Source organism: Talpa occidentalis, unplaced genomic scaffold (genome assembly GCF_014898055.3).
Source record: "Talpa occidentalis isolate TD23 unplaced genomic scaffold, MPIMG_talOcc4v2.1 talOcc4.12, whole genome shotgun sequence".
Taxonomy (NCBI): domain Eukaryota; kingdom Metazoa; phylum Chordata; class Mammalia; order Eulipotyphla; family Talpidae; genus Talpa; species Talpa occidentalis.
In genome coordinates, this window is record NW_023601212.1 from 4198781 (window position 1) to 4208588 (window position 9808).

A 9808-nucleotide genomic window follows, 5' to 3' on the forward strand; every position below is an offset into this window, starting at 1 on the left:
CGCCAGGTCGCTGGTGAGCCTGGGGGATGGAGACAGAAGTGATGTCAACTTCACCACAGCAGAGCAGTCACGGAATGAGTTTAAATGGGGTGATTTCATTTTAAATACATTCAGTGAATCAATTTCATGTTACTGAGCTAGTGCCTTTTCCCTGTTGCTGAAAATGATTAGCCATGGGTACATCTAAAAAAACATTTTCCAAGTCAAAATTTTCTTTGAAAATTTCCTGAGTTCTTCTTTTAAATATGTTTGACCAATTATATTATCCAAATATTGTTGAAATCATGGAGGAAAAGCAGTGAGATCGACTTTGAAATATCCTAGCTCTGGGTCCCCCCTGGTGGCCTAGGGGTTTTCTCACGGCTTCCACCGGGACAGTCTCTGTTCGATCCCCGGCCTGGAAGCTGACCCCGGCGCAGACCTCTCCTGCTTTGCCAACTGCTTCCCTCAGGAGTGTCTTTCAGTAGATCGGCCTGTCCTGCTTCCCACTCGTGTCTCTAGTGAGTCTTCTCACTCCCGGCACCTCTAGCCTGCACTCCAGTTCTATGCGCACGTAATTAATGAACAAATTTTTTTCCAGGAAAGAAGAAAAAGGAAAATCCTAGCCCCAAACAAGTTTTCTTCTAAGTATGTGTGTGTTCTGGGTAAATAATGTTTCATATGGTGATTACTATTGTTAAGTAAAATAATGCAGTTGGATGAAGAGGTGGATTCTAGAGGAAACTTGATAATCACTTCCGATTATGAGACTTTGAACAAAAAAATCTGAAGTCAGTGGGATTTTTTATATGAAGGTCATATCACGTGACAACAATATATCCACGAGAAGAACATTTGGGTTTGGGGAAATAGCCAGGAAAAGATGTCAGTACAGGAGCGTTCCTGGCACAGTTACAGAACCAGAAGTAGGGGTGTGACAGGAGGGCGTGCTCCAGGTTGGGGGTGAGATGAGAGAGCTTGGCAGGACGTCCGACTTCCTCAGGCCTTGGAAGTTCCTGCACATGACATTGTACATTTGCTGATCTTCTAGTGTTTAGATTGTGTTACATGCACTGTGCCTAGGTGTGGGTATTATGTATCACATATATAAATTATCTGTAATTGAATCCCTCAATAAACTATAATTTGTTTCTCTCCCATTTCATCTAAATTCTGAATGCTGGATTATAGAGGACATCTTTAACTTTGGGATAGATGTCTGATCTGTGCTTCCTCTACCTCTCATCAGGATTATTTTCCTTATTTCTGCCACACACACTTTCTGATCCACACTTAGGGCATTTTGTCCTGTGCCTTGAGGCAGAGCTGACAGTTGGAAATCGCTATGGACAGTGAAGATGGGGAGTGTTTTACTTTGCAAAGAATCAGCTGTGCAGAATTGTTGTAAAGAAAGTTGCTGTTTTCTTCTGCATTTTAAAACACTGGATACCTAAACAAACAGAACCTTGGCCATTGTCTCCTTATTTATTTATTCATTTTTTTTGTAACCGAGGTCATATCGGGGTACCCCCAGCAGGTATTGCCACCATAGTGTGCCCACACCCACTCACCCATATTCACCACTGCAGACTATGGTGCTTCCTTCCTGCCTTATTCTTCCCCTTCCCCCAGCCTCCCCCTTTGGTGTCTCAGCTCTGTCATCAACTGTCAAGGGTTAGGCCCAGCTTCTCTTAATCTGTTAATTTAGTTACTTTATATTCCACATTATCTGTCACACCATGTGATATTTATCTTTCCCATGAATTATTTCAGCTAGCATCATGATTTCAAGCTCCATCCATGTTGCCACAAATGGCATAGGTTTGTCTTTTTGATTGCTGAGTAGTATTCCATTGCGTCTATATACTACATCTTCTTGATCTATTCATATGTTGGGATGTTTCAACTATAATAAATAGTGCTGCAATAAATATGGGAGTACAAGTTTTTTTCAAACTAGTTTTTTGAATTTCGTGGACAGATGCCTGAGAGTGGAATGACTGGGTCAAATGGCAGTTCCATGTTTACTGTTTGAGACGCAGCCTCACTTCTCTCTGTGAGGGCTGGACCAGGCTGCACTCCTACCCACAGCAAGTGTGGCCCACTGCCCTGCATCTGAACAGCATCCTGTCAGGGTCAGTTCCTTTGTACCATCTGCTTCTTGGCAGACCCCAGTTACCCTCAACTTTCACTGGAAAAAGCTGATTAGGAGATCAATGAGTAGATGATGAAGCAAATAGAGTTTAATAGTAACAGTGACAGGGTCTCACAACAAGTTTGGTGATGTATCTGTGACCAGAAATCTGCCATAGGAAATTTAATTTGTGTTTATCTTGATGAACTTATGGTAAAATTGGTTTTGTGATATATCATTTCTCTTAAAGTTGCAGTTTCCAGGAATATATCCATGATAGTAAGTGAGAAATTAATATATTCACTGTACTCTGACACCTCACCCTGATTTCCTTTAGTTGGGAATAGTAGATAAATAAATGCATATTGCATGAGCTAGATGAACAATATGGTCTCACAAAAATAATGACAAGTTGAGAAAGACAGACAGGGAAATGCTAAAATAGTTTGGAGAACACACAAGAGGAATTTCCATATCCTGAGACTCACATCCACTAGGGAGTCAGACCTGGGTTTGCATGAATGAAGTAGAAAAGAACAAGCAAAGCCTGTACAAAAATGTCTGGATGCATTGTCTGAACACACCGTGGACATTGATTAACAGTTCTCGTCCATCAGTTGTGTGTACCTGTGTACATGTGTGTGTCATTTCTGTATGTCTGTGCGGGTAGGTGAGCTTCATCACAGAGTAAAGACATTGCATACAGAAGAGACATATTTAAAAGTCAGTTCTTGCTAATGAGGGAGAGACCATGTGAGTGAGGCCCCAACTGAAGAGCCAGGCCGGGTGGCAAACAGTTCCTTGAACTCCAGGGCCCCCAGGCCAACTGATCCCCTGTGACTCCACTCACCTGTAATGGGGTTGACAGTGGACTCCTGATCTGAGTGTTGTTTTTGTAACTGTTTCCCTTTATGTGACCACACACTTGTACATGATGCAGTAGTGAGTGAGCTGATCCCTCCTCTGGTTTTTCATTTTTGTGGAATAGATTCTTTTCTTTTTCTTGGGCTTTTATGTGCATACAAGAGCTGAGGTACAGGCCAGAGATGGGGAGAGAGAGGATTCACCAGAGACAGAGTGGAGAGCAGAACAGGCAGAGCTGCTGAAATACACTGCTGAGGGGAGGAGCAGCAGGAGAGACAGAAGAGGTCTGCCACGCCATGTGGGTTTCTCCCTGGCCGGCCGGGAATTGAACTTGGGAATCGAACTCATGCTGCAAAGGCTGCAGATTGCTTCACAGTGCGGTGCTTAACCCCTTGCGCCACCAGGGAGGCCCTTAGACTTTGGGTTTTGATCTCTCTTTGACACAAATAAACTGGTCCTTGTTTTGCTCCTTGTCCAACAAGCAATGGCCTCCCCAGACAATATTCCATAAAATCCTGCTTGTGCCCCAACAGTCTGTCCCTTTCCTCCGTGTTGTTTATTCCTGAGACCATCATATCCCACATGCGCTATTCCTTGTGCTCAACCCTCTCTGTCATAACGTAACATCCACATGAGCAAGTATGTCAGCTAGTTTCCCCACTTTTGTTATTTGATTTTATAGAGACTATGTCAAGGAATTTAATTCATAAAATAAATGAAACAGCAGGAAAAATAAAGCCTGGTTAAATATAGCGGCATCAGCATGAATGCATTAAGCACAATGGAACACAAATCTAAGACCTTGTGAAAAAAGATATAACAAGACTGAATCACATCCACTGTTCTCTAAAACATAAATTGGCGAAGACTTAAAATGAAAAATAGTAAATCACACTCTTTCCAAGCAGTGAAAAATGCAGATCCAAGATTACTTCTACCTAGATAAACAAAAATAGATTCCAATATGCTTGAGGAAAATATCATTTGTCATTTGAATACAGAAGAATGTGATCCAGGAGATGGGAAGGTGGGGGCTGTTTTTAGGAACAAATTGTCTGCCCAGTGTCCCTTTGTCTCTCTTGAATGCAGAAGCTTTTCAGTGTATGTAGCACCAAGTGTGGCTTCCTGCTTTTTCAAGTTAGACAGGAAGTCATTGCCTATGCAAATACCAGAGAGCTCTTAAATATGTGTATTCCCAGAGGAGACACCTAGATGGTCAGCAAGCACACGAGGGGGTGCTCAGGATCACTCACCAGGGAAATGCAAATCTAAACCAGGAGCTGTCACCCCACAGCTGCTGACAGAGCTCCCAGGGAGATGACCAAAGGTCAGCAGTGAGGGTAGGGAGCAGAGAACCCTGGGGTGCTGTCAGTGGCTAATACACTGCTTCAGCCACGGTGGAAAAGAGAATAGAAATAGCAAAGTTAGACCCCCCATGATCTGTTCATACATGTACAAAGGCGATGAAAACATGACACCGAAAGCTATGCACACCCCTTGTCTATTGAGCCAAAATTTAGAAATAACCTATGAGACCATCAGTGGATAAATAAAGAAAATAATGTGTACACGTATAGATAAAATATATATGGTCTCTCTCTCTCTCTCTCTCTCTATATATATATATATATATATAAATAATTGATCTTAATTTTCCACATAAATATACATGGATTTTGTAAAACTTATAATGTGTATTACACACACAGGAATTTGTGTGGTTATAACACACATTCTGTGTAATAAAATATGAGCTACTATTCAGTCAAGAAAAAGGACACCCTGTCTTTTGCGACAACACAAGCACTTAAGAACATTCTGCTCCACGATACAAGTCAGAGAGCTACCCATCCTGGAAATCACTTCTGTATGTGGTCCTTACACAGACTTGAATTGGTTACATGGAGGGGGTGGGGAATTTGGTAGGAGTTGGTTCAGGATACACACTAGAAGCTGCTGGATGAATACGGTTCTGGAATCTACTGCATAGTGCCATAATCAACAGTACTTTCTTATAACCTTCCAAGTGGCCGAGAGATTATTTCTGAATCGTTTTGTGACAAAAATGAATATGAAATGCATGTAGTGATGGAGGGGGTAGCTAGTACTACAGTGGTAATCATATTGCAATATAGAAATATATCAAATCAAAATTTTTTTCTCAACTTACACACTGTTACGTTTCAAATTAAATCTCAATGAAAAAACATCAGATCAAATCAAATGTGAGATGTAGTAATGAGGAAAAGCAGATGTGACATGAACACAAGGTGTATAATAGGTTATTACTACTAAGAATGCAAGAAATCAGCCGATGTTTAAAATACATAATGGGACACAATAGGATCTACCGAGCCCCACACAAAATGGAAAACTTTCAACATTTTGTCCAATAATCTCCACATATGTGGGGGAATTGAGTACAAAACACTTATTTTGAAAAACTCCAATTCTGTTTGAATATTTGAGTTACAAACCAGAATGAAAAATTAGAACCTGTGCGTCAATGAACACTAAGAATGAGCACAATTTATAATTGAAAAAAGCAAAATTCTAACAAGCAAAACTGCAGACTTGCCAGGAATAGAGTGGTTGCAAAGTCAAACACTTTAGTCTCCCCCAACTGACATTAAAGAAAAAGGATGACTTCTGTGAGCACCTACTATGAGGGAACACTACACACTGTCCCTCTCCTCAGCTGCTCTGTGAGGTCATCCGCCTCCATTACTCCGGATCTCTCCAACAGAGATGCCCTGCTCATCACCCCGTCCACTCCCGTATCCCCTTCATATTTAACACTTTATTTCCTGCTGCCTCAACTCCAGACCTTCTTGGCTGGGTCGTAACTTTGCTGGAACCGTGTTAAGCCTCCCACTCCCCCTTCAGGCTCATCCTAACAGATTTTCCTTCCGTCTCTTCACTGTCAGCACCATCTCTGTGTTGTTGAGAGCAGTGGACAGTTTTGAGTCACAAATTAAGTAAACTAATTAAAAATTGATGAGTCAGTCAAGCAAGAGAACAAGGGAACCTCTTGTCCCTGGGCCTGGTTTGATCTCTGTGACCTGAGGCAGAACTTCTCAGTTTGCATTTTCCCTGGACTTGTCCCAAGTGCCTGCTGGGCTCTGAGACTCACCTGGGTGGGGGCTGTGAGGGGGGCTTCTCCATGTAGCGTCTGAGACCCTCCTGGACGCTTGAGGATGGATCTGGGCTGTGTCACAGACAGGATCTCAGGAGGGCGCCAAGGGCTGGTCCCTGGGCAGAGGTCAGGCTCCACAGACAGGAATCATGTCCTCTCCGGTCCCGGGTTGGACAGTCTGAGGGACCGAGGGAGACAGGGTATTTACCGCCCTCCACGTGGTCTCATTAGCCACACCTCACTCTCCTGCTCCAAGCTCTGAGCTCATGATTTCCCTGTGGACACTGGACTGGACAGTGGAAAGTTTCTTAATGATTCTCTGATCCCAAGAGACTAGATTAGATGTCAAGTGCATCCAGTTTTTGTTACTCTTTTTTCATGAACTCCTGCACCTTCCAGTTCTGTGACCATCCAGCACCTTATTCTCACTCTGTGTTCAAGTTTTCCAAATGTCTGTGCCTGAGGAGCCCGTCTTGGCTTGATGCCCTGGATCATCAAGGCACAAATGCGGTACAAGCACAGACCCCTGAATATGTCCAGTAGTGCTGTTCCTCTCTCATAAAACAGAGAACCAAGTTCCTCTATATAAAACCTTAGCAACCACGCTCCTTGTTTTCATGGCACTTTTGCAAAAGCCAATAGGAATTTCTTTTTTGTTTTTATTGTGATGTGAGTGTAGCAGCCTTATGTCTGAAACGCCAGAAGGAAAAGACTGTGTTCCTAACCAGCTGATGTGCAGGTCTAAAGAGCAGAGATTTTTGTAGCGGCCACACTCACTCTGAAGCCCGTGCACCTCCTCGGCCCCCCAAAGAGTAGGCAGGTGTCCTGCTTAGCAGCACAGGGAAGTGCTAACTTGCTGTGCCACTGCCAGCGCTGGGGGCTGCCCACAAATTCCACTCCTGACAGTGGGTGTCACCATCCTCACAGGTCACCATCCTCATCCCCGGCAGCAGTTGTCTGAGCAACCTCTAAATCATGCCCAGACTTCCCTGCCAAAGCAGGGTCCGTGACAGCCCCTGGTGAGGCAGGAGCAGGTATGACAGCGAACTCCAGTGAGAGTCTCCCTTTGCTTTTCCAGCAGCCAGAGGAACGACTTGTAGCTCCTTTTCATGAACTCCTGTCAGTACTGAAAGTTCTTCTTTTGGAAGACAATCAATTTTCCTTATCTTTTCTGTCCTCAATGTCCACTTTATTGCCACAAAACACAGTAGGGATGTTTTTACACCCCATACCAGGTCTCTGTGCAAGTCAGGCACGCTTTTGAAAATAACTTGTTACGTCTGACAATCTAATGGCTCACTCGCTTGGACTAATATCCTCCCTCCGTCCACCAGACGTCTCCCAACCAGCCGAGTAGCTCATGTTGAACTTGACACCTCTCCGTGGGTGTGGAACAGGAGAGGGTGGACCTCAGCCCACCAGGTTCTTTGTATGAGTTTATTTGTCAGAATTATGCTGTGCAAATATATCCTCCCTTTAGGAGGCTGTCTCAGGGTTGTAGTGATGTTTTCTTTTACTGTACAGAGTCGTTTTGGTAGCTATAGTCCCAATTATTTATATTTGCTTTTATTTCCCTTGCTGCTGCAGATGAATCCACAAACATCTGAAATTTATATTGTAGAGTGTTTTGTCCATGTTTTTTTCTATGTGTGTTATGGTTTGGGGTCTTACATGAAAGACTTTTATATTCATTTGGAATTGATTTTTGTGTGTTTGGAGATGGACTCATCTAGTTTCATTCTTCTGCATGTGTGTCCAGTTTTCCCAATACCATTTCCTGAAGAGGCTTCTTGCTCCAGTGTATGTTCGTGGCTCCTATTTTGTTGAGTAACTGTTCCTATAAGTCTGGTTTGTTTCTGGGTCTTGATTCTATCCCATTGTTCCAGACCATTTTAATCATCCAGTATTGTTTTACTTATTATAGCTTTATACTATAGTTTGAAGTCTGGTTTAAGTCTGGTTTAATAATGACGTTTTCCCTTTTTTGGTCAGATTTGCTTTGCTGTCCAGGGTCTTTTGTGGTTCTATATGAATTTCAGTAATGTATGTTTTATTCCTTGAAGTGTGTCACTGATAATGTCATGTGATTGTGTTGACTCTGTGTAGTGCTTTGTGTGGGATGTTCATTGTGACCACAATGATTCTTCCAATCCATGAACAAGAAATAACTTTACATTTCTTCGTGTCTTTTTGTATCTCTTTTGACAGTCTTATAGCTTTCTTTATACAGGCCCTCCACATCCTTTGTTAAGGTTACTAACTAGGTATTTAACTTTTATTTATTTTGGTTTGATTGTAAGTGGGATCACTTTCTTGATTTTTTTCTCACCTAACTCATTGTTTATATATAGGAAGGGAGCTGATTTTGTTTGTGTTTATATCTTGCCACCTTAACTGAACTGGTTTATTATATCATTAGATCCAAATCCAGGTATGCTGAAAACCCTAAAAACTGGACATAAATGGAACTCATCCTAAAATAATAACCACTATTTACAAGCACTTGTCTCAAAACATCCATGTGAATATTGGTTTATTATTCCCACACTATCAGACAAGAGAAAACTGACTTAGGGCCATCTTTTAAAAAAATAATTTAAGAAAGATACTCAATCTTGTGTAACCTTATGTGTATTATGTATAAAGGGACCCATGTAGTATGTGAGCCTAATTTTTTATGGCTATTCCAATTCAGTAATTTCACATTTTATTTTATACTACAAAATAACTTTATTATTCACTTTGAAACATAAGTTAATTTTAATATAAAGCTATTTATTAAAGGAGACACTCCCATTGAATTCTTTCCATTTCCTTTGAGTTTAGCTTTCAATTAATTACACTGAAGTAACCTTGCATTATAACATTATATAAATTTCAGATATGCATGATTATTAATCAACATAGGTAGGTGCGACATTTAGTTCACTGCTAAAAGTTCAAATTTGGGCCTCTCCTGGTGGCACAGGTGGTTGAGCACAGCGCTGTGAAGCTGACTGCAGCCTAGCAGTGCCGGTTTGATCCCGCCTGGCCAGCGAGGGTCCCACATGGCGCAGCAGACCTCTCCTGTCTCGCCCGCTGCTCCTCTCACTAGTGTCTGTCGTCAGTCTGCCTGTTCTGTTCCCTGCTTTGTCTCTGGTGAATCCTCTCACCCTCCCGCGCATCTGGCCTGTACCCTGGTTCTTGTATAAATAAATTAAAAAAAAAAAAAGAAATATTTTTTTTAAAAAAGTTCAAATTTATCTTTCATTATACCATTGTCCTGAGTTTCTGATTTAAACACCTCCCTTACCCCATCTTTCTGTTAGCCACTCATTGTTCTCATTTTGTTTTATTCTTATGATCTGTTTATTTGTTTCCTTTATCACACGTGAGTGAAATCATGGTATTTGACTTTCTCTGCTTGGCTTATTTCAGTAAGGATAATTCTGTTGTTTCCCTTCTGTTGTTGCAAATGGCACAAGGTCATCTTTTTAATATATAAATAAATAAATAGTTTTCCAATATCTACTTATACCACATCATTTTGGCCATTTGTCGATCAGTGGACACTTGGATAGTTTCTGCCTCTTGACTATTGTAAATTCCACTGCAGTGAACATGGGTGACACACACTCTTTGAATTAGTAGTTTTTGTGTGTATTTTCCAGCTACATACTCAGAAGTAGACAATTGGATCACAGGGAACTCATGTT

At 41.7% G+C, this 9808-nt stretch overlaps 1 pseudogene; it reads right to left on the minus strand.

The window, feature by feature from the left end:
* Window positions 1-7034: 7034 nt before the first annotated feature.
* LOC119240316 (GTP-binding nuclear protein Ran-like) overlaps window positions 7035-9808 on the minus strand; it is a 5107-nt pseudogene continuing 2333 nt past the window's right edge.